This window comes from Temnothorax curvispinosus, unplaced genomic scaffold (assembly GCF_003070985.1).
Source record: "Temnothorax curvispinosus isolate PA1 unplaced genomic scaffold, ASM307098v1 QBEX01015766.1, whole genome shotgun sequence".
Taxonomy (NCBI): Eukaryota; Metazoa; Arthropoda; class Insecta; order Hymenoptera; family Formicidae; genus Temnothorax; species Temnothorax curvispinosus.
The window spans coordinates 571,776-593,479 of NW_020225546.1; the positions used below are offsets into that span (position 1 = coordinate 571,776).

At 41.1% G+C, this 21,704-nt stretch overlaps 1 protein-coding gene across 4 annotated transcripts in view; it reads right to left on the minus strand.

The window, feature by feature from the left end:
• The window catches only part of LOC112466007 (AF4/FMR2 family member 4), a 191,006-nt gene that overhangs the window by 112,675 nt on the left and 56,627 nt on the right, over positions 1–21,704 (minus strand). Inside the window, exon 1 of one of the 4 annotated variants that reach the window (XM_025033849.1) lies at positions 9,631–10,315. The exons of the other annotated variants lie outside the window; for them this stretch is intronic. The gene's annotated coding sequence lies outside the window, so the exon portion shown is untranslated. Of the gene's footprint in view, positions 1–9,630; positions 10,316–21,704 lie in introns of those variants that run through there. 4 annotated transcript variants of the gene reach the window in all.

Below are 21,704 nucleotides of genomic sequence, written 5' to 3' on the forward strand. Positions count from 1 at the left end.
TAGTGTAGTATGTAGTGTAGTGTGTGTAGTGAAAATGGAGCTGGCGATAAGGACAGCCGGTTACGACATGCCATGTGATGAAATGTGTGACGCTTCCACGAAGGAGCTCGGCTTGGTCGCACGCGCCGACGTCAGCGTGACGTTCGAATGTCGAATAACACGGCGATTTAATGCGCGATCATTTTCCCTATAGCGATCGGACTGGGAGGAGACGATGTGAAAGGAAGTAGACGATTTTATTCGCCCGTTATAGCAACTCGATGTCTCCTTCGTATGGCGCTACAATATAGATAAAAAAAAACGATATTACGGCGGATAAAGCGAATTTATGGAAGATAAATATACTGCGTGATACACCGGATAATGTACCTCGCGGTTCCAAATTTACTATAATTAATATTACAAATGTTAACAACAATTAGAAAATTAAATAATTATATGTCGATTATATACGCAATTGGCGACAATTAAAAAGTCCGAGTTAAATTGGAAAATAATACGCTCAAGTCAATATTTTCTGTAATAATTTCAAAATTTTCAGTAATTTTACAAAATCAAATACATGTATCTATCCATGAGTATGAATCGCACATATTACAGGCAACATTAACATTTAACGCGAGACAAAGATACAATTTTACGCAGTAACTATAAACTATTTAAATTACATTCTACAATCAGTTGCCTTAATAAAAATTACCTTCATTAATCTCAACATTTTCGCGAAGCATAGTTATTCGAAATTGTCGATCGCCGTTTCTTCGCAGGAAGATATTAGCTACCGTCAAGACATCTTCCTGCATGTGCGAAATTTGCATGTGTCGAATCGAAATTTGCACGTGTTGCAATTCGCCGCACGACTTCTTGCTCGCGACGCGTACAAAGACAAGGGTAAAATTCTAACAAAACGATCAAGAACCTTTCGTCTCTTCCTCGCGCGCGCGCGCGGTGTCAGCCTTCTGTACGCACTTTAAAGAGCCGCTCATCTATGCGAGCGAGCACGCGTGAGAGACCGCACGGCACGCTTGTACCACGTACACACGACGTCACGCACACGCACGCGACTGTACGCGGCGGGCTTCGTTAACCACTCAGCGAGCGCTAAAGAGAGGGAGAAGAGCGTTCCGGTTAACACGAACTAGGACTGAACGACGTCCATTTTAGATCTCGACTGTGTTACTCGTCAAGAAACCCCATGTCGCTCCTAGTTAAAATAGCACATTACAATGGGAGGAATGCTAAATACCTGTTACAAATTTCATCTACCCGTTCCTCGTTAAAGCTTCCGGAATCGATAGTCATCAACGAAAATTGTGTGTGTTATACATTTTCTGCTGTAACTCGATTGTAAATATACCGGTGATGAAAATTCTACCAAAATAAAATTTCCTCATTTTGAAACTAAACTGGAATATAATGTACGGCATTTTACGTGTTACAAATGTGAAAGCATTTTATCGACTGACACATGGCCATTTTATCGATTGCGAGAGAGCCCGTGAAACCTCATATATAATTCCATAAAGATATAAACGTGTATACATATCTTTCATGGACTTTTAGCTACGTTTTTATATATCTATATATAAAATTCCATGAAAGAAGCTCATCGCAAAAGATCAGCGACGCATCGACGCTGCACTGACATGTTGCATAAACATATAGGACAAACTATCGAGAAACGACGGCGACGATGACGACGATGACGACGACGACGATATACAGCGAAGTCTGAAAGAAGGAAAGAAGGCAGGCGGGAGAGGCGAACGCGAAGTGAGTTGTCGCGTTTATTTTGAGCCCGGCGCGAAGGCTAAACGGCGGATTGTGAATTCCTGACGATTCGGCGGCCTCTCCTCGAGCGCTTTACTTCGTGTCTCTCCTTCCTTCCCGATAACGTCCCGGTTCTCCTTCCGCCCTTCCTCGCGCGTTTCCCGTTAACGTACGCTATTAATATGATAAGCGGTGTCGCACAGTTGGTGTGCGCGCAGCTAAAAATATAATCGCAAGAGCACAAAAATGCATTTCGAACAGCGCGATTGTCGTTTTACGGAGGAGACGCGGAATAATCGCTGTTACCGCACTCTGCGCCTCAGCGTCGTGTTTATCATCCGCTGATGACGCATTTGAATTCGCTATTTCCTTCGCGTCGCGATATAAACCTTAATGTATGTGGCGTATACGTGACATAAAAGACAGAAAATTTTGTGGAATAATCAAAAACACTTAGAAAATAGCTGACTTAATACGCGAATCTGTTATTTTGAGACTCCCGCTTTCGAAATTCTGTTTGTTCAACTTTATAGCTTCGTATTACAAATCGCAGAGAAATATCGACGTAAGATGTTTGCGTCTCGTGATATTTAAACTAAAGTATTGTATTTCTCGGAAGAAGCAAATAAATATTTACTACAAATCGAGATATTATTAGCTATTCGATCAAATTCGTCGCGCATGCTTTAAAAAGCAATATATCACAAATAAAATCTTATTTAAGCTCTATTTACCGAGTTACAAATACTCCACGTGATTTCGCACGTGTTAATGTATATCTTTAGAGTATCGAGGTCGTGGCAGAAACCCGAAATAACCCAAATCAACTGCGCTCGTGGTAGCGACAGTGGCATGAGTCGACGTAGGCATGTGACAGAGGCATCGGAAATGGATTCAATCTCCTAATGATGTAGATATTACGGGCGAGAGATGCATATATTGCCCACGTTCTCTCCCTCTTCCTCTCTCTTCCTCTCTCTCCCTCTCTCTCTCTCTCTCTCTCTCGTTCTATCTCGCTTGCTGACACGGATAGGAGCCGATATTACGGCGGATTAGCGAAATAATCTTCCCGTTGAATCACAATCGACACACGACGCGGACCCGATGACTCGCCTCCATTGACACTGACACACTGACATCGTTTCGCACGGCGGCAGTAAGACGCCGATGGCGCGACGACCTTCGAAAGCCGAGTTTCGTTTCGTAGCCGTTTGCCGTCCGCCGTTCGTCGCTAATCTCCTTGAATGCTCCTTATTAAAGCGATTTAAAGCCACTGCGCGCAAACCGCTCGTCGACACTTTGGCGTTTCGCGCGAAATTAAACGCGGCCGCGGGAGACTGTTCCGCGAACGCCGCCTCTCCTGGGAATTCGTCTCGCTGCCACAGTAATGTAGTTTCGTTTGAATATACGGATTTTCGCGAGAAGTCAATTGCACTCGTTTAACCTGGAGATCGACCGTCTTGCATTCGCGGAAGTGATCCAAAACGTTTGCGCAGCTCACTAATGTGTTTTTACGCTTTCAAATACTTTATGCGGTGTAATGTAATTGCAATTTTATCGATAATAAATCGTCATATTATTCTAGAGCAATCTCTTTTTTAATGAACAATGCAATTATTAACAAGATATTAAAGTTCAATAAAAAATAATCGATAATCGATCATTGTGCGTCCATAGAATCTATTTTAGATTCCTAATCAATAATATTAAACTATTTCACAAAAATAATAAAAAGAATTCTTTCTTTCTCTCTCTGATGACATTATCTTTCTGATAACAATCGAATTGATAATAATAAATCCTCATAACTTTTCACTATTTATAAAGTCATTTCAATTATATTGCATATTTAATTGTATCATTTATCATTAAATGATGCGTAAATGATCAATTTATTAATAAATTATACAATAACAGAAATAATATCAATAAATGCAATATGCATAAATGCGATGCAAAATACGCATGAAAATCGAGACTGTTGTCCTGGCTAGGATTTTGTCCTCAAAAATAGTCACATAACGATGTTGAAATTTCGGCCACCGAGTTCATGGGCCAACAGTGGTTCCTTCAACTAGGTCGGGATTTCGATTTTCTTTTCCATCGCGCTGGCATTGAACGCACCTAACCACAATGCCAAAGAGAGCTACCAACGCGCGTTTAGCTTCGTATTACCTCGGCATAATTGAAATCCGTACGTCCAGTTACGGCTTACTCATTGTGGGCATAATCGATTACGTAATGTAGGCAACGGCAATACGGTTGGTGGCGAGCTGAGCTTATGTATATGTGTAAATGTGCTTATCGCTCGCAGAAAGCAGAAGACATTCGTCGACAGAGAAAACAAATTTTTAAAAATCATTTTAAATCGAGAGCATATAACGAATTGATGTAACATCGAGTTTTTTTTTCTCCATATTAATGTCATCGAGAATTTTTGGAAAAATAGTAGAATTTAAATATACAGCATACTAAATACAGCATTGCTTTAAGCAAATGAATATAATAAATAAATTAGAATTTCATGATTGCGTGAATTAACTGGCACTATATATTCGAATAGGACGTTATTTTAAAATAGACCACAATTCGATTACTTTGACAGAATTATACAATTTTAATCGCTCTCTTCCTCTATTCTATTGTCTCTCTAAAAAGTAACCGAAAAATCGAGTCGAATTTACATCGCATCGTCAAAGATCTAAAAACCAATTTCTACTCGAGCTTATACTCGAACATCGTCTGATGGAGAGAATTAACCTCGGTGTATTAAATAAACGGCGCTAATAATAATAATAAATCGTTCATCAACTCCATATATCAGAAACTCAAATTCATCAGGCGCGCACTCAATTCATTCGCGTTCATTATCAACGACGGGCGGGTGCACATTATCGAACATTATCAGGGCTCTTATGCCGTCGGCATATATCACGATTCGCCTCTCAAATGCCGTTTTCAAATCAAATCAAATCCACCTGACGCAGCGCGGCGAGCAGAGGGTATTTCGTAAGCCGCACAGAAACAAACTCGAGTTCATTCATATTAACCGCACCACGAAGTCGTAATTTTATTATGAAGTCGAACGCCCTACGGCAACCCCTTTGTGCGCGCGAAGAGGCCGCGCTACGACGACAATTCTTCCTGGCTCCTCGAGAATAACCATCGTCGTCTCACCGTCCGGCCATAACTACTACATTCTTCGATACTTTTACGACGGCAGGATTTTTCCCGTTTGTATACTCTTTGTGAACTCTTTTAATGATCATCATAAAAGACTTTCTTCACGTGGATCCTGAATTTTCTGCGAGACGAGATAGCGCACGCGTCCGTAACGCTGATAAAATTTATCGCCCTCGTTGCATCTCCTTTCCTATCAGGTATACTAAAGTGTTTTCGCTTATTTTCCTGCATTTCCCTCCCGAAGACCGGAGACCCACGCTCGTAAATCATTGGCGCATTTCAAATGTCCTGTGACGGAAATCGCTACAATCTCGAAAAGCGTTTCAAATAATTTCGTCGTGACAAAAAATATGACAAGTTATGTTATTATTTAGTTCAATTCAAAGATAAATTGAGTTTTTTTATATAATTCAAAAAATGTAAAATTCTTGTATCTCTTCAATATTTTATGCAAACTACGAAATTTTTCTATTATCTCATTCTATTTTTAATTATTCTGAGTTTTTTGAAACTATTAATACAAAACCGCTTCAATTTTTTTTAACATATAGTAATTGAAAAATAAATGTTATATTATGTATCTGGTGTGGACTTCGATTTCCTGTGAAATTCATAAAATGGTGTATAAGACAGTAATAGCGATGCTTAGCGACCTGATGTTTTTGACAGAGGTTGATGCACGCGGCCATTTTTAAAAGGCAACCATGACTCCTCGGCGTTAGCATCAGATCTTTCCCCCTCCTCTCGTAGTCCTACTCCTTCTCCTCGTCTTCTCGCTTATGTAACACGAAGTTAGCGCGACGACACGACGATGGCGAGCAAGAAAGAAAGAAGTCAGTGAAGAATGTGTTTATTATTTCGATTATCGCTACAGTTTCTTTTGATTGAACGAAAAAAATACCTATCAAGCTCATGTCATTAATTTTTAATTCTTGGACATTTGAGAAAAATTAAAAAATTGTACGCTAAACACAATGCGTATGTGTAAATAAAATTTTCAGATATATAAGATAATTTTTTGAACTAAAAGTGAATATACTAGAAGAAATTATATAATACATGAAATTTTTTTTCTCTCATATAGGCCGCTTTTTTCCTCGAATTATTTATGCGCTTTCTCAAAACAGTTATCGGTAACAGGAGACGACAAATACTTTCGATGTCTCGCGTTCCAAGAAAAATAACGTCGGTAGTGACGTCAACACTCCGTTTAGTCGGGCATAATTAATTAGCGACTATCGGCACATCTAAAAGCGTAACCGCGCTTCGGAAAAAAAAAATAAAAATCTGCGTCGAGCCAGTTCTGTCGACACAACGCATTATTATTAATGAAAAATAGAAGACAACTAATGAGATCGAGTCGTGTATACGATAGCACACGTGTACCGGGTGGCGCAACGAGAGAATCCGAGCGAGACATTCGTACAGAAGAAGCAAGAAGATGCGAAACAGGATGACGAATTGAGATGAAGTTTCAAGATCCAGTTTCAAGATCGTAAAATTCCGCTAACTGAATCATTTTCTTTCTTCGCCAATGTCATATGTAGAAACGCGAAAAGACATAAAAATTGTACGTCAATGTAAAATAAATATAAGAATACAACCTACCATAAAATGCACCGATATAGGACGATGCGAATATTAGGACTAATAAATAATTATGCTTAATAATGACAAGTTAAAAATCTACCATTTCGTTGTAGTCTTTATTTTGCAAAAAATAATTAAATTTTAGTTTGACGCTTAGTTACCAAGAATTATTATTTGGTCATTTAAAAAGTACAAGGAAAGCGCAGCGTCCAAAATTTTGTCAAAGAAAATATTGACACGAAGAGACCAATAAAAAACTTGGTTGATGAAGTTAAGAAACATCTTTATATATTCTATTCTTCATATTTTTCTCTCGCTTTTCGTCACAATTGGGCCTTTGACCTCGTGCTTCTGTGATGTTACCAAAGAACGTACCTACCCTACCTGCTACGCTCCGAGAAAAATGCGGCCGAAGCGGAGAAGATTCATCGTCCTTGGACAACGATAAAGTCTCGGGAGAGAAAATCCGGGACACGCGGCCGGTTCGTAAAATAACGAGATTTATTTTATGGACAGAGATGGATCGGCCGTAAAACGTCGCTCGGAACGACCTGTGACGTTTTTCCTGCTTCTTGCAACGCGGTAGCACAAAGCGGCCCCTAATATCCTCAGCGTTTTCCTCAAAGCTACGCAACATTTCATTCACGCGGTTTTTTAACTCATCATTTGTAGCTAATAAATATGCTTAACCATTAACAAAAGAACGGTAAAAATTTAGTATTATCATTTTATATAAAAATATAAGAATCATGGAAATTTTTATGTAAATAAATAACAGTAATAAAACTAAAATTAAACCGTCAATTAAGTCATATAATAATAAATAAAATTAATTAATTAACAATTATTCCTAGTATTATATATTTCTCGTTATAATTGCTTATTCCTTTTTCATGTATGTGTATAAAACTACTTAACGTACAAGTGTTCATTTTTCAAAGACCGAGCTGAATAGCAGAGGACAGCCACAGGCTAATAGCTAAATGGAAGACCTCCCACGATACCTGTCAAAATTTAACACGTGACGCTATTGAATTATGCTCAAGCAATTACTTTCCGATATTTTCCGTTTCTCCGTATACAGCATTGTGAAAGAAAGAACCGTTGCTTTTCTCGTCACTTCAGAACTATAGTACCTACGGGGTGGTCTTTTAAACAAACTCGACGAGAGTTCACGGTACATTTTCTTAATATATTTTTCAACCAACTTTCTATTTCACAGAAACAAAGCACGAGTGTCTTATACGAATTCTCAGCTACATACTTCACGATTCTCAACTACAGGGACTAGTATATGAGACTTCTGCTTTTAAGATTAGATAAACACCGAGGCAACCGAAGCACGACGTTCGACCGGAGATTTATCATCCATCAGTAAACAACCGGCATTAAAATGCGAGCGAGAATACTCGCCGCGCCGGAGCTGCAACGTCGCGCCCGACGAAGTGTTATCGTCCGGTGACGACACGAACGCCCGCGCCGGCAAGAAAATTGCTTTCTTCGCGTACGGCGGATTTCCCGTCGGAACGGCGAGCGCACATTGGACAAACATGATTCATAAAAGCGGAGCTTTGACAATGTTAACGCCGCAAGATGAATCACACACACGGCTGGCGCGGGCGCATTGTTTTCGGCGCGCTATTTTGGGAACTTTTGCTTTTGTCGCGTAAATTAAGCGTCGAATCGAACAATGGCGGTGCGTTTACACGGCAGGATTTTTGAGCGGTCCTGACATTCGTGCATCAAATACAACTACCATGTGCCGAAAATAACAAGCTTGGAAAATTCCAGAGAAAAATGTTTGAAAAGCTTTAATAAAGTGGAACGAACTATACACTTTTAGAATTACCGATCACAGATTCTAAATCGAGCGTACGCTCTGTAATATAACGCGATCTGCTGAAGACGTCGTTCTGAAAAATGTGAAGTATAGCGGATAATCGCGAAAACACTTGCGCAATATACTGAAACGAGATACGGCGAGGAGAGAGAGCGAGACCGCGATAATAATCACGAGCAACGTCGTCGTTGTCGTCCGTCGTCGTTGTCGTCGCCATTGTCGCGACTTTTCACGCGTGTTAATCATCGGTTTTCCTGCCGTGAGAAGAATAAGAAGTCGCCAGCTAAGGTGCAAGGTACATCTCGTTGCACGTGTCGGCTATCGACCGATTGATCGGCGTTTCATCTAACGCTGGAATTGAAAGCGCAAATCGGACGACCCTGACTTTTCGAGCCGGATCGATTATCTCGAGACAACGTTCAACATTATTGGACGACGCTTTCGATGCAACCGTTCACTACCGTGAGATGATACTCGATATCTTTAGATTACAGTAGGCGGACTCATAATCTGTATTCTAAAGTAAACGTATAGGTAACGCAACATAATATTTCCGTGTGATAACGTCGGAATAACCCACGCTTAATTGAGCAATGTTTTTAAATAGGCAAACGATTACCTTTTGATACATCGCATCGAGATGACGCGCAGTTCTTCCTTGCATGATTTTGCGATTACTGAGAAATCGATCGTTACACGGATATCGGTTCCTAATTTGAACACGTTCGTGAGAGATGCAATTCGAGAGAAGCACCGAAAGGTTTTCAATCTCTAATATATTTACGCGTCATTCGACGTTAAACAAATTATTACAAGACCACCTTTCGTGTAAATAAACGTGACGTTTCCCAAAACTGAAAACCGCTGGCTGAAAACAGATAGCTTCCATAATTTCTCATCTTAAATAATTCGACAGGGTGACGTAATTGTCATTAACGCGCGTGCTGCATAAATCGAAGTTTTTGAACGAAAACTCGACGTTTTTCAGTTTTGCGACCTAATCAACCTCATAATTTATTAAGAAATTGTAGATCGCCAGCTCTGAACCAGCTCTTCCGAGTAACGAGGATTAAGTTGGCGTGATGTTTCGCGGCGCGGCGCGGCACGGCGCGACGCAGCCGTTAGTGCGATGCACCGCGATAGAGTTACGCGCAGCGTTGACTGATTACGCGTCGTTTCGCTACGAAATAACCGCTGCGAGCTAGCTGGCCAGCTCGCTCGCAAATGAGAGGACGGACTCGGCTCACCGTGCGTGTTCAGGAGGAGCGAGGAACGATGACGCCTGCTGCCGTCGTCGCGCAGGCCGAAGGCGATCTCGACGTCGGGCTATCACTACGATTACCGGGGTAATCACACGAGGCACTCGTCAACAATGGCGAAGGCACTCTCATTCTTTCGCCGAGACGTTCGCGCGCCGTGACGTATGCGGCACGAGGGGAGCGGCTAATCCAAGAAGCGCGCGCTCCTGCTCGTAACCGGGAAAAATCAAGGTGAAGGGGGGCAAACCTCCTTCGGGAGAAAACACTCGCGGCGACGAGACAACTATTCCGCGGACACTATACGTCGCGCACTCGCGGCGATGACATATCCCGATAATGCTAGATAGAAATGGGAAACCCAACGGCTGAAAGTGGATAAGCGGAAAACACTTCGGAAGAGAGGGGGGGGGATCTGATATCCGCACCGACACACTGCGTGTCTCGCGCGAGACAACGCGATTATCTTTCTCTCTCTCGCTCTCTCCTTTCTACGCGATTATCTCTAGGCGACACACACACACACGCGCGCGCACGTAGGGACAGAGACGCACACTCGCGCGAATTGAAAATCGACGACGGGTTATCGAGACGAGATTACGAGAATCGCAAACGAACGTAGCGCGAACGTGGAGCGTTCCGCACCAGACGATGGTCGACGAGAAACTGGCACCTTCCGGTCGAGACGGGGCGAAGGGCGCGGGACGGGAGCGAGATAGACGCGCACGCCGAGCGAGATATACACGTACACACGTACGTATGTGGGTGCCCCGTTGTGTATCGGTACGCGAGAGGAGCGAGCGCGTGTCGGGCGATTCGAGAGAGCGCGCGCGGAGAGAGGGATGGAGACCAAACGAGGAAGAGCGAAGAGTGGGAAAGAGGAAAGGAAACGGGGTGGGAAGGAGGACGGAGGGGAAAATCCGCGACACTAGCGACCACCGTCACGGGGACGGCCGACTGCTACTCCTCGCTCTTTCAACAGTGAACGCGGGAGAAAGAAAGAGAGAGAGAGAGACAAATGTAGAGAGAGGAAATCACGAGAGCTTGGTGCACACGCCGCGAGACCGAGAGCACGAGAAGAGGAGAAAAAGTCGCGCGAGCGAGCGAGCGCGTGTGCGCGCACGAGTAGGTACGCGTCCGGTGATTTTCGTGTGCGTGCACGCGGGGGAGAGGGGGAGAGAGAGAGAGAGAGAGAACGAGCAGTCTGGAAGAGATTGAAACGAGAGAAACCGCGAGAGGGAAAGAGCGAGAGTTATATCGGAGAGATACATACACAGAGAGGAGGGAGCGAGACGGAGGAGTGGGAGATTATCAAAATGGCCGCGCGCGCAACCTACTCCACGTCCTCGTCCTCCTCCTCCTCCACCACCACCTCCTCGTCCTCCTGCTCCTCCGCCACCTCCACTGCCTCTATTCCTACGCCGCTATTCCTCCACCTCGTCCGAGCACGCCGCGCCACGCCGCGCCGCGCCACGCGGAAACCGCCAGGCGCAATGCCGTCCGATATAATGGTAGTGGACTATCGTGACAGTCTCGCGGGCCGCTGGTGGTAGTGGCTCGTGCTCGATGCGGTGTAATGTATATAAGTCGGTGAAACGGCGGAGTGAGAGAGCGGGAGATGGAAACAGAAGCTGTCGTCGTCCGCGCCAAGTCGGGATGAAGGAGAACCCTTACGGTGTTCAACGAGACACTTGGATTTTGTGGCCGAAAGTTATTGCGAAAAGATAGAAAAATTACGGGCTTGAATGCTAATTAAGAATCGTGGGAGAAACGTAACGAAATAATAAATTAAACTTAATTGATAGAATTAAATTGTAATAATTGAAGAGACGCTAAAAAAAGGATAGAGACGAAGTAAAATAGTCTCACTAACACACACACAAATAATGTATAAATATAGTTAATAGAATTAAACTCTCCTATCGAATTTTTACTGAAGAAAAATTGAATTCGACTTCATCAATATATAAAAAAAAAGCTCCATTAATAATGATTTGCATCAAGCTGCATCCACGACAAACCCTATTTACGCCGACATGTAAATAATTAAGAGTAGATAGCTCACTGTTTTAGCTGTGACGATTAATCGTTTGTGAGTAATAAACGCGGCGGCAATTTGTTTTGAGATATTGCCACGACAAGACACCTGTATTATACACGCGCGTTTTGCGTGTGCGATTCGTAATTACGATAATTAACATGTCGCGCGTAATGTAACGCGAAACGCAGAAATAATTCAACGGCATCGCAAAAAATCAGACGGCGTCAATTAATTTGCTCCCCTCTGAGGAGGGGAACTCTAATTACATGTGGCTGGTTTTACTATGTATGAGCCTATGCGCATATTGAATACATATTTACGTCGTCGCAGAAACAAAAAAAAGCTCCCTCAGTGAGGAGATCTTTTAGTATTCCGCGAGGGGTCAAGCGGAAACGACACGACGCGAGCGACTCGGATTTAAAATTGTCAATTGCGATGCAATCCCCGCCCTGTCGCTCGATACGGAGTGCATAATATAGCGTTAAACTCGCTTTGAAATCCGAGATGTATTTGTTGATTTCACTTACACGATTAATTTACAAACAAAGCGCTTTACAGCGAAAACAGTGCCCGGCGCGAAGCGGCGACGGCGGCGCGGCGTCTGTCGGTTTCGGCGGGCGGTTGACTGCGAAAACCGTCTTGCATATAATGCACCGGATCGATACACGCGCGGTCCCGCACACAGCGAATGCGAAAATGTAACAATCGCCGTTACATTGTAGGCGTGAATCGGACGACAGGAGTACCTGAAAATGGCTTGTATTCCCTAAAAGTGACGCGTCGGCTAGATTCTCCGAATTCGATCTAATCTATTTGATTAAGACTCGACGTAAAAGAGCTGTGAGTGTTATAACTACAAATCTCGGGATATTCACTTGTTTCGAAAAAATTAATAACTTATATCTGTTCTAAAATACTCGCCTCGTTTACTTTGACCATAAATCATAAATAGCAACCTTCTTTCCCATACTTCTCTTTAGATTCTTTCCATTCGTACAGATTTGTTATTTTATTATTTTAATAGTTATTTTTAAAACGCGACATAATATTGTTCAATTTCTATCGATCCTTATTCTGTTTCAAATATATTTTATGTATTTCCAATCCAAATATAAAATATAAAATATGAGACTAAAAGTGTAGTTGCGGCTTCTTTCACATCGGATAAACGGTTGACTAAATTTGAATTCATAAAACTGGACCTGCATACAGACCGATTTGGATCGTGTGAAACAAAAATGCTGGTCGTCTCTTTTGTGTCGAGTCTTCGAGTTGCAAATTTTTCACACGTCTAGCCGACCTATTATAAGTCGACATAGAGATTTTATCTTCGATCTTTTAATACTATCTCGACGCGATTGTTCGATTTTTCGCATAACCAACGATAAGAATGCTCTTGCAACATTTTTTTCTAATTATCTACATCACACATATTGCGTGTGTAACAATCGCTTAAGTCACATATATTTTCCAGCGATAATTGCTAATGAATAATGAGGAGAGATAGTCGGGAATTTTATCGCGATATGCAACAGTCGAACGAACGCTGACGGCAGTTCAAGGCGGTTCGAGTGGAAATCATTCGGTCGAAGTAACTCATCGCTGCTGATATACTACCGGACGAGTTTGAAGTCAAACGCCATCAAGCCGCCGCCGTCTGTCAATCACTTCGCTAAATTGGCGTGCCGAGGAAATCCCACCGCGCCGGTTCCACCGTTCGGCTCGATCTCTCGCGCTGACAATCGCAACAACCGCCAGAGTCCGTTCAGTGACTGGCTGATGCCCTGACCTACGCCGCGGCTTTCGCCGTTGTCCGTTTCGCCGAAAGGGCGGAAGTGAGAGAAGGAGGGAGAAATTCGAGGGAGAGAAAGGATCGATCGTGTTTGCTTTTGTTTAACGCCCGCCTATATTCGTTGTCATTAATATGCATCAGTACCTACCTTATGAGTATCGATTACGATTTATGTTATAATAATGTTAAATTTTTACAATAATGTGAATAATATTAATTTTTCATTTACTTTACTATTTTAATTCAAACCCTCTACTTGAAAATATTTCTTCTCTCGAACTAAACTCGGAACGCGACTTTTCTGTTGTTCTCAAGAGAGCGGAAACCAGGACAAAGAAAGGGGAAAAGAAAAAGATCCCAGATCTGTTTGTCTTTTCTCTTCGGCGACTTCCGTTTACTTTTCCTTGACCGCCATCCGCCGCGCCGCTCCGTTATTATCTCGAGTAATCGATTATGCCCCTGGACCGCCGCTCCGCGCTGTATCATCTTAACCTTCGCGTCCAAGTTTTATCTTTAAGTATAGACGGCATTTTGTAATTAAGTAATTACTGCAAAATACAACGTTTTGTCTCGTTAAATTAGAAATCACTATACGCGTTCATAAATAACGGGTCTAAAATAAATAACAGCAATCTATATCGATATAGAATACTGTGCGGATCAATGTTTCTCAAACTTCTCTCATCACGAATAGCCAATTGTGATAATTCACAAGTAATTAAAAAATAACGTTTAATTTTATTCTGCAAATATTATATTTATACGTATGTATATTAGGCACAAGAGAAAATAAAATTTATTATTAAATTGGATTATTTGTGTTTTCATTTATCACTAATTGAACATCATTAATGTAAAATATTCTTTGAATTATTCTACTTAAAATATTTTTATAGTTGTTATTCTAGAATTTAAATTATATATCAATTTATGGCATGCTTAGCAATCAATGACTGTTCGTTCTTCGCATTCTTCGTCTCTACATTGTTAACTGCAGAAAATGTGAAAACTGTGTGAGAAGTCAAGATAAAAGAAAAAGGGGATGAACAGTATTCGTCTCTCGAGTAACTTCCTGATTTATCGCGCTTGTTATCTATTAAGGGGAGACAATAACGCTTCAAATTATCGCCTGTCTGTCGCCAAGAAAGAAACAAAATAAAGTCCCCCCTCTCTCTCTCTCTCTCTCTTTCTATGTAGATAAAGAGCAGCAATGTTGCGAGATAATGGTCTTTATCAGGTTGTACGGCTCCGATGACAAGCGACGAGCAAAGTTGTACCACGGTAGAATTGATCGTGTCACCCGTCCACGACACGAAAATTATACCCATTATAATTCTTTCTCAAAATTAGTGGCCTTTTCCCCGCAAAACTATTTTCATTGTTAAGAAATAATTTGCATTTATTTAAACTTAGTAATTAATCACTCAATTATCTACTCTTTTTGTAGATAAAAATGATATACCACGTTTTGCATAATTTGATAAATCAGCTTCTCTCATTTTTTCTGTTATATAAAGTACCTCTAATATGTAAAATTTATATCTGAATAAAACATATATAGATTCCAACAAGCCATTGGTAATAGTCGTCAATTGATTAAAAGACTTTAATTATTAGGAAGAACGACAGAGAATAACAAAAAAAGGTGATCTGTAAAAATACGCGAGCCGTGGAAAAATTTTCGAAGCCATTATATCGAAGGTATTGCGTCACGGAATTAAACAACGATTACGGGGAAATGCAAATCCGCGTTCATGCAAGAAAAGAAAAAGGGAAAATCGTGAAAATCATATCTCCGTGAATTAATCGGCGGCCGCTGCGATCTATTCGTCATCTTGTCGAAATAATTACTGAATCGCGGGGGTGCTTAAACATTTTTAAAGCGACAATTATTTCTTACGCTATTAAGTCGCAAAGTTAAATGCTAACGATAAATGCGGCGACAGCAAGGAAAATGGCACGTCGCTTTTTTTTAGGGCGCTAAAGGTCTACTGAACGTTCAAGCTTCTCGGTATCGTGATAAAATTTATTCTCATCAGCGGCATTTCCGTCAGGTATTTCGATATACCTGATACATTTAAATTATTAAATTCAATAAAAATATATTTTAAATATAGTGTATATTTAAATATATTTTAAATATAGTGTTAAATTCTTATGTTTGCATGCGATAAGATTTCCATTGAACATTTATTTCAAAGTAAAACTGCTGCAATATTGTTTATTATTTAGTTTAGTAGTATTAATTTAATTAGTTTTAGAATTGTGTAAAAAAATCACAGATAAACAATTATCCATTTCAAATGTGAGAAAATAGTCTTCGAAAAGATCAGTATAAAATCATGTTGTAATTGAGTCCTCTTTGTAAAATAGTAGTAGTTGCGGCCGGTAATTAGTCGGGCGAATAAATATTAGAAGCTTTTAGTAGAATTACACTACCATTGGAGATACAATACGTGCTACCAATAAAAATACATGAAATAAATATGTGAAACAGCCGCGACTTTATGGAAATTCGCAGCGCGAAACAGGAGAGATAATTTACGCCATGTTCTCGGTATCTGTGGAAAATGCGCGGGGCTGCGGAATAAATTCAACGTCGCGAATAAAGGAGCCGACCAAAACGAGGATCGTTTCTCCTTGCCGCAATTACGGCCTGGAATAAACCCGTTTCTGGCAGCGGAAAAAATTTTCGACCGCAATGAATTTCGCGAGTTTCGGAAACGCGCTGAATATTTTCGCCAAACATTTTGCCCGTCAGCTCTCACCATCGCGGGTTTCTATGTATCGAACATCCGTGTCGAAATTTTTCGTGTTTTTTTTTTATTTAATCGTTTTATGTCAAGTTCATGTGTTAATCTGTTATTATTCAATTAATAAATCAATTCTTTGTACATACAAAATTTTTAATAATTTCCCTCGTTAACTCATAATGTTTTCAATCTATACGATTCTCTCGAGCAAATGCAATTAATACTAATTAACATAAACTCGTCAGAAACATATTTGACATGTACATGAAAACAAAATATAATTAGGCACATTTGGCTCTTCCCACACATTTTAAATTTAACTTGCAAGTTTTAAATCAAAGTATTCGGAGATACAAATACATTTCGAGTAGAGAGATTGAAAATATATTTCATTTAATTGCTCTTACAGTGATTAAGTTCGTATGAGTCGTTGTCAGAGTATCATTTTTAGTATCTATCGTTAACTAATAATTCAACAGACCTTCGGGGTCTGCATTTCTCAGTTGTTTTCGCCAGGCGGGATGACCGACTTTCACAAATAAACGAAGAGAAATATGCAATTCGCAAGAGACGCGCGAATGTTATCCCTTTATAGGATTCATCTTTGAGTCATTTTCACGAGAAGAAGCGCTTCCACGTAAACGGCACGCGTGATTTCTTTCTGCCGCCGATGGTAAGACTCGAGGTAATAATAGAGCCGCCGAAACCTAGATCTTAGTCAGTGGATTATTTTTATCTACGCGCCGCGCGAGAGCGGGACGAATCTCATTTTCCACCTCGCTTGAACGCGGCGGCGGTTTCTACAGCGATTTATATCTCCCTGCCTTCGGCCTTGGACGTAACTAGCCAGCTGATTTGACAAAACACAACGGCGTATACTCGAGATCGCCAGATGAGACAATTTTGATACGGCAACGCGCCTGATAACGATAATAACAACATTTGTACAAGCCTCGATCGCGAGCGATTACGTAAAAAAAACATCCAGAGATAATGATTCAATATCAAAATTACGCAATTTATCCGATCGATTTAGATGAAATGTGTAACATGGCCGAATGATTACATATATATACACACAGAGCATCGCAAAAACTTCGCAATTTTTTTTCAGGGACGCTCTTTGCAAATAGATTTAGAAGATTCTTTCCTTCGATATTGCTGCTTGCATTACTTAGCGTTTCAGCATTATAAGCGATGTGGTTAACTCTCACTCTCAACTCAAATATACATATATTTATAATTATTAAGTAAAGATTAAAGATTAGACAAACAATCAAAGAGAAAGACTACGGTTTATTACAAATCCACGAGAGAAAAAGATAATTATTTCTTCAGCAGGCATCCAATATACGATTATATGAAAACTCGCGGACGATTAGCGCGACCGCATAATGACGCATTATGACATCCGCGAGCAGAAAGAGCACTCTTGCCGAGAGTTCGTGCGCCTATAATCGCGGCAAGTTTTCCGATCGGTTCGCGCAAGCTGGCGCGTCGCGGTGTCCACTTTTGTTGCAACTCTAGGACTCTACAGGATGCAGTTTTGCGCCGGTAAGAAGCTACAGGCGTGTGGTTGTGTTCCAATGCCCCAGATAAGACCAGCTACCCCACCCATCGCGCGCGTGCACTCCTTCTCTACCTCACCCCCGTGACACCCCGCGACTCCTTCGCGAGGTACAAGCAGAATGGCCTCTTACGTTAGCGAGAGCTTAGGCGAGGACGCCACCGGCAATGCGTATATAAAATTTCTCGTCCCTGTCGACGCTAAAGCCCCCGCGAAATATCGCCGATATACTTCTCGGGGCGCGCTGTATAATAGGTCGACGGGAGCAAGTTTTATGGGCCACTGCGGAATTGGATGAGTTGAGATTTTACGCTGGTTTATCGCGATGAATCCCGAGGAAAGTTCCTGCGTCGAGTTCAACCGACAGTCTTGGGGAAACTAACGATACTCCTCCGTAATTATCGCGAAATTACTATGATCCCGCCTAAAGTAGCGCGTGTTCGGATTTCGACGGAAGCCGGAGAACTTGTTTCTAAAATGGGAAACAGTCGAACAAATAAATGATCGTTACTTTCTAAATTTGAATTGTCATAAGTATCGCCAATAACAAATCTTTCCAATGGATATTTATAATTATAAATGTTTAATGTTCTGTAATAAACAATCAAAACATTAAAATTATATAAATATGGATCAATACATATATAATTTCGAAGATTAAAAAATCTATATAAATTTTTATAACGTGTATCATAAATGCATAAAGATACAAGGTTTGGAATAAAATAGATATCTCTTTAAAAAAATTTTGCAAACTATTGCTTTAAAAATGAATTTTTTAGCACTACGAAAAGAGCAAGATTTCGGAAAATAATTAATGGAGATATAATGAGAAAATCACTTGAAATCTGTTAATGTAATGTTCGTACCTACTTTAGAAAGTACAATGAATCGTATTTTTGGCTCATTCTATTTAGTTTAGACGGCAAAGAGACGTTTCCGCGTGCCAAAAAGGCATGTCGATTAGTTTTGCAAGATGGAGCAGTGTCGTAACGCAGGATGCACCAAAGTCGAAAATGACTTTCTCCTCCATTAAGCGGAACGGTTCGTCGAACGGATGTGCAGTAAGTTATGTTTCGGCGCGTGTGCGGACGCTTATGCCGACCGATAAAGCGAAAACGACCGAGCTTCGCTGTTAGAAGCGTACGATTTTAACTGACGTCGACTTGATCGATCCGTCATTCCGTTATGATTTATTGCGGCGGAATTGTTAGTGCCAGGCTGCAGGCTGCACTGTCGACCAAAAATCGCCACGTTAAATAATATAAATCTTAGATACGGGTTTGGCTTGTCAGGCACGTCGCAGAAATTCTACGAAAATCGCGAGACAGAAAGATACATATCGAATGATTTTCAGTCGCTCGACAGAATATTTTTGAAATGTAAATTTCACCATATAGTCGTATCTAAACTAAGCTGTAAGTGTCTTTTCGTCGCAAAAATACAGGGAAAAAATTGAACAAATATATCCTTATTGAAGTAAAAGAAGGAAATTTAATATTGACTATTTTAAATAATAAATATTCAGTAGTTTAGCTTTTAGAGTGTCTTTCAATAAATGTAATACGCTTAACACGTATTCTCTAAACAATTACCGGTCTAAAGAAATTCTGAATAATAAAAAGTACATGATATATTATATTAGCATGTTTATTGCATGACGCGCGCGCGCGCGCGCGAGAGAGAAAAACCCGAGCAACGGATATAATATCCTTTATTGAGATACTGCCTCGCATCGCGGAAAGCGGTGTCGGCGCATTTACGTGCACTTTTCGCAACGTGTTGTTTCCTCGTTGCGCGCAAGAGAGGTCGATAATAATTTGCAAATATATAGCCGGCAAATTTGTTCGCGGTGGCGGCGAGCTCAAGCAAGTTGGAAGCCGCGACAACCGCGCGGCCTCTTATTTTATAAATTACAACAAGGGTTAACACCGCACACCGTCGCTGAATATACACGAGACACAACCCCATCTTGTTTATGCTCCAGGGACAGACCGAACCTTTTCATGCCGACGACGCCCGGTTTAGCTCGTTTCGCGGAAGGAGTTAATTACGTACAAAACCTGAGACGGGAGACGCAGAAATAATTATATATCCGCGCGCATTGCTGCAGTTGTATTCAATGCAAATTATTCGATTTAATTTAATCTACGTATTATTTCCTTTGTGTATTACTGTTGTGACCCATTTTTTTAAAACTACAATAGAATAATAATAAGATAAAAATATCTACACATTAAAATTCAAAAATATTTTTTAATTCTAATTGCCAACTCGGGAAAAGATTGTTATATTTCATGTGTGTATGCTTTGACAAATAGGTATTATTTATAACGATGTATATGCAATTAGGAAAAGCTTCCCTCTAACAATCTTGAAGAGCTCGTTTCTCAATCCATGTTTAAAAAAACTGAGGTTGCTTTATCAAGTTACGGAAAACTCATGATAAGTTCATAAACACATGTGTGTGTGTGTGACTTGAAAAAGAAAACTAGAAATTAATTCCCCGATTAATCTCTTAGAACGTAGATTAAAATCGCGCCCCAGCTCGAGCATGTTTTCTTGTCGATGCGTGATAAGAGATTACAGCAAATATGAGGAAAGAAAATTATGTACTCGCGGTATTATCCGTTGCAATATGCGAGGTGCATCGTAAAGAGAGAGGCGCATGTGTATTATGACAGAATAGCGTATTCGTTATACGTGTACATAGTTACATACACCGTGTATCGTTTTGCCTGTAGCCGAGTCGAGAATTACCGCGTGTTTCCGCACGTAAAACGCAACACGCGCAACTTCTTTTTCATACCGCGGTGAAGAAGAGGAGAGAAAAGAGAGAGAAAGGCAATCCGCCGCCGTAATGCCAACGGGGTGCTTTTCCACCCCCGAGCGCCGCCGACGCTTGCGCGGGCTATTTACGGGTTATCGCGTTATCGGCGCAACATACGTACGTTAACGACACTATATATTTATAATGGCGTTGGTTGCTTTATCGGCCACAGTATCGCCCGGCGGGTGCGAGAGCTCGCCGCGCTCCCGCTGCCCAGCACGAGCTGAGCGTAGAAACGAGCTCGGGGGGCCAGTTTTACGGCTAAGTGCATTCATTCGCTGCACTCACACGTGCTGCGCGTCGCGCCACCCCACATGATGCACGCCACACGTGCCCCCCTCGCGGACGCGGAACGAGCGATTCTTCAAGGCGGTTAATTAAAATCGAGCCTCCTCGAGCTTTTTGTCGGGCGGCGATCGTCGTCCCACTCGGAACGATGAACGAGTTACGGGAGCCAGCACCGAGCATAACTCTACCCGGAGGATAAACTAACACAAGCTACGCTATTACGTACCCGTGGCAAACGTGCCCGTTTCTTTGATACCTTTCATTATTAAGTAATATTTTTCGTTGCTATAACGGCAACGGAGTTAGGGCTAAACTACCGGAGTTGCGTGTATCGCGGAAATAGAAAGATCGATAGAATCGTGTAATTTATTGCCATCGTTCAAATAAACGGTATTTTCCTAATGATTAAAGCAAAGAAAAAGAATACCAGATAAGATATAAATTTATAACATCGAAATTCTTTTCAAAAGAGCTCTTACAATGAATAATGGTCTGAATAATTGATGTCGTAGAACGTAGAATCATGCGCATATTTAAAAAAAATCGGCATTATCTAACGTGCATTAATGAATAAATTAATAGATTAGAAAATAGAAGTATCGTACAATATCGCCGTAGAAATAAATGAATACGTCTACGTCAACGTCAACGACAGAAAAGGATAAGTTTTCTCATTACATCGACGATCCCCTTGCGTAATATCGCTTTGAATCTACCGAGTACCTAGTCATCCTTGGTTACACGGCTATTGATAATTAATTATTTATTAATTCACCTGACAAAGGCTCGCACGA